A 4,022-nucleotide genomic window follows, 5' to 3' on the forward strand; every position below is an offset into this window, starting at 1 on the left:
ATTAATTTTGTTTAAGATTTTCTTTCAAAGATTTACTGTGTATAATTGGCATGACAATGAAAGGGAGATACTATATTGTTGTTTATTCTTGTCAAGTAGAAGTTTACTGGGGGGCAGTAAACATCCATTGGGTTTACTATGGTTCAATGAAGTTGTTTATTAGGGTAATAATGGGTTTCTGTTGTGTATAATTGGAAAGATTATGAAAAGGACATAGTGTATTGAAGTTTACTGACCCCCAGTACTGGGTTTACTATGGTTCAATGAAGTTGTTTATTAGGATAAGAATGAGTATCTGTTGTGTATAATTGACATGATTATGAAAGGGACATAGTGTATTGAAGTTTACTGACCCCCAGTAGAAGTTTACTGGGGGGCAGTAAACTTCCACTGGGTTTACTAGGGTTCAATGAAGTTGTTTATTAGGGTAATAATAGGTATCTATTGTGTATAATTTACATGATTATAAAAGGGACATAGTGTATTGAAGTTTACTGGGGGGCAGTAAACTTTTTTTTTTTTGCATATGTAGTTTATAAATGCAAGTTTTTACTACTTATATGCAGGATGGGAAGAAGTTCAAGACATTTAGTTCTCACTTCTGATACCGAAGAGGATTCGGTTCAAGAATCTGTAGCTTCTATGAGGACAGAACAAAATATAAGAGAAGTTTTACAAAAGATAAAGTCGAAGAAAAAGAGAAAAGCGGTCCAAAAGGGTGCCGCTGCTGAAGAAGAAGAAGAAGCAGAACTGGTAGAAGAAGAAGATGATGATTACACTGAAGATGAAGAGGGGGAAATGAAAAAGTATCTTTTTCAGAAAAGATCAACAGGCAGAGAAAGAAAACAAGCGGAGATAGATTCAGGGGAGGAGGAGGAGGAAGAAAAGGGAAGAAAGAAGAAGGAAAAAGGAGGAGATGGTGACTTGACCAAGATTAAACACGTGCAGCAAAAGTGCTCACTGACATCATTTTGTGTGTTAATGAATAGATACAAGGAGACCATCCCAGAAGAATCATGGGAGTTGATAAACAACACTTGTTTTCGGGGAATAATTGAAGCATTCAGATTGGGCAAGGTTGAGGAGGATCAAGTGAAGAAGCTTGAATTTGATTTTGACATCCTAATAAGGCACAACAACAGTGACAATAAAAACTTCATTTTTGGGAACAGGGAGATTAAAATTACGGAGCATGATGTTCATTCAATTTTTGGAATAACCAAAGAAGGCTCGGATGTGGATATCATAATATACCAGAAATACTGCAAGGGCAGTAAGAAAAATTTGGCAGATTCTGCTATCTTTGGAAAGCAAACAAGAAGAACAATCACCAGAAAGGTTATTGATGACACATTAATGGAAGAGCTTAGGAAGATTCAGAAGAAGAAGGGGGATCCAAGTAAGATAGCCTCTTTGGTTATAATGTACCTTATGGCAGCTTTATTTTTCAGCAGAAGCGGGAACCACATTGAATGGAAACTGATACTCAAGTGTGAAGACCTTGAAGACATCGACAAATACAACTGGTCACATAAGGTATTAGAATTCTTGCACCAAGGACTTCACAAGCACGTAAAGGGGGAGCCAAGAGTTTTGAACGGATGCCTCCTTCTGGTTCTATACTGGTTCCTTGAGAAAACAAAAATAAAGAAGCGGATTATCAGGAAAGAGAAGGAGACTCCCAAATTTATAAGATGATCAATACAAGATATCATCAAAGAAAAGGAGTATTTGAGAAGACCTGAATTGCTAGAGGTAATGGTATTTTATTTATATAGCCATTTAAAAAAAAAATATTGCATTGTATTTTTTGTTTTTTGAAAAACTAAATTAAACTGATTTGTGTCGTATAAATGTAAAAACGGGAACTCATAAAAGAAGGTCCATGGATGGATGAGGAGGAAACGAGTTCCGGCAATGATGAGCAGCAGCAAGATGACAATAGAACACCAAGGACAATTGATTGGGTAATTTGAATGGTTACTAACACCCAGTAAAACTATTGGCAATGAAAATGGAACTTCAATTACAAGTTTACTGACCCCCAGTAGAAGTTTACTGGGGCGCAGTAAAGTTATACTAGATTTACCAGGGGGCAATAAAGTTGTTTATTAGGGTATATTAAGTGTGTAATTGTCATGAAATAGAAAGAGAGATAATGTATAGAAGTTTACTGACCCTCAGTAGAAGTTTACTAGGGGGCAGTAAACTTATACTAGGTTTACCATGGGGCAATAAAGTTGCTTATTAGGGTATATTAAGTGTGTAATTGTCATGAAATAGAAAGAGAGATAATGTATTGCTGTTTACTGACCCCAGTAGAAGTTTACTGGGGGGCATTAAAGTTGTGTATTTGTATACAATTGTTTAACAGTAACGATTTCGTTGTTATAACGTGTACAAGAGCTGCCGATGGAAGATATGAAGAAGAAGCTGGCAGAACTTGCCAAAGCAAATGAAGAACTGGTGAACAAAAACACTGAATTGCTTGGCAAGTTAAAGAAAGCGGACATGCAAATCATTGAGCTAGAGAAAGAAAGGAGGGCAGACAAAAATGAAATCAACGCTCTCAAGAAACAGTTGCACAAAGGGGCAAAATATGCTCAGACAAAGCAGATAATGTGTAACTGAGGAGAAGGAGGAGGAGGAGGATAGGTCAAAGCCGGTTGAAGAGGAAGAATATAACTGCAGAGAGGAGCAACCAGGAACTGAAGAGGTAAGAGTAGAAATCCGTTTACTGACCCCCAATAAATATTGTGTTTTCTTCATTTTTTTTGAGGATAACTTGTGTGTTTTCTTTTGTGTAGTTTTTTAAACAAGTAGCAGAACCAGTTCCGTTGCGAAATGTATTTCCAGAAGACGATGAACCTGTGACGACCGATGTCAAGCTGTCTAAACTAGACAAACTTGTTGATCAAACTGTGGAAATGGCCGGAAAAAAAATGAATGAAGAAACCAGCTTGAAGAATAAAGAACAGCAAGCAAGAGGGCTCCAAAAATATGTCAAGCACAAGGGCTCAAAACAAACTATGGAGACTGGTTCAATTGAAAGAGACGTCAACCTGAAGAAGCGTGGGGCACAAAAGAGGAAAGAAGAAGAATGGGAGTATGACACCGCTGAGGGGCTAAAGCCAGCAAAAAGAACAAAGGAGGTGGAGCATAAAGTCCAAAATCGTATTGTTATTGATGGAGTGAACTGCAACACTGATACATGGAAGCTCTTGGATGAAAAGGTAGCGAATCACTATAAGAACTGGTTTGATTTGAACAAGGACGAGAATGATGAGTAAGTTTATTCTTCCCTAGTATATATATATATACAGTCAGGATCGAGAGCGAACGTCCGTGAAAATGTTAAATTACGGACGGAAACATGTCATCCTTTCATAGGTTCTTTCATTTTCATTGGGTCCCTCCTCACTCCTTTGTGTTGAAACCCAGGAAGATGAATCCTCTCTTTTGAAACCCAGAAAGATGAACTCAGCTCTAGACCTCTACTTCCCTTTAAACTTCATCCTTATCATTCTCTATTCCCTCTATAGTCATATACTTCCATCGGAAAAAACAAGAAAAAAGAAGAAGAAGAAGAAGTCATATACGAGTTCCCTTAATCCTCTACCATTCTCACAACTTCACAAGGCCATCCCCTTCAACACTCTCAAACTACATATATATCCCTAATCTTCAGCGCTTCTAAAATCCAATAGAACATTCAACTAACAAATACCATAAGCAAACCCACAATATTAATTCTCCATCAAATAGATAGATTTCCACAAATTCACTCAAATTCCAGTTAGTCAAACTCAATCGGAGAGCGAATATTAATTAATCCAAGCATGAAAGACTGAGATCGAATTTGACACAATCACACAGAGGCAATCGGGGGAAAGGATTTGGGGATAAGCATAGGAAAAGCTGGTGAGAGAAGAGGGAGGAAGTATATGAAAGGAGCAGTCGAAAGCTCCGTAGTTTGATATAGAGGAGTGAGGAGGAGATGTGAGTGGAGGGACCTAATGAAA

The sequence above is a fragment of the Fragaria vesca genome, linkage group LG1 (assembly GCF_000184155.1).
Source record: "Fragaria vesca subsp. vesca linkage group LG1, FraVesHawaii_1.0, whole genome shotgun sequence".
Lineage (NCBI taxonomy): Eukaryota > Viridiplantae > Streptophyta > Magnoliopsida > Rosales > Rosaceae > Fragaria > Fragaria vesca.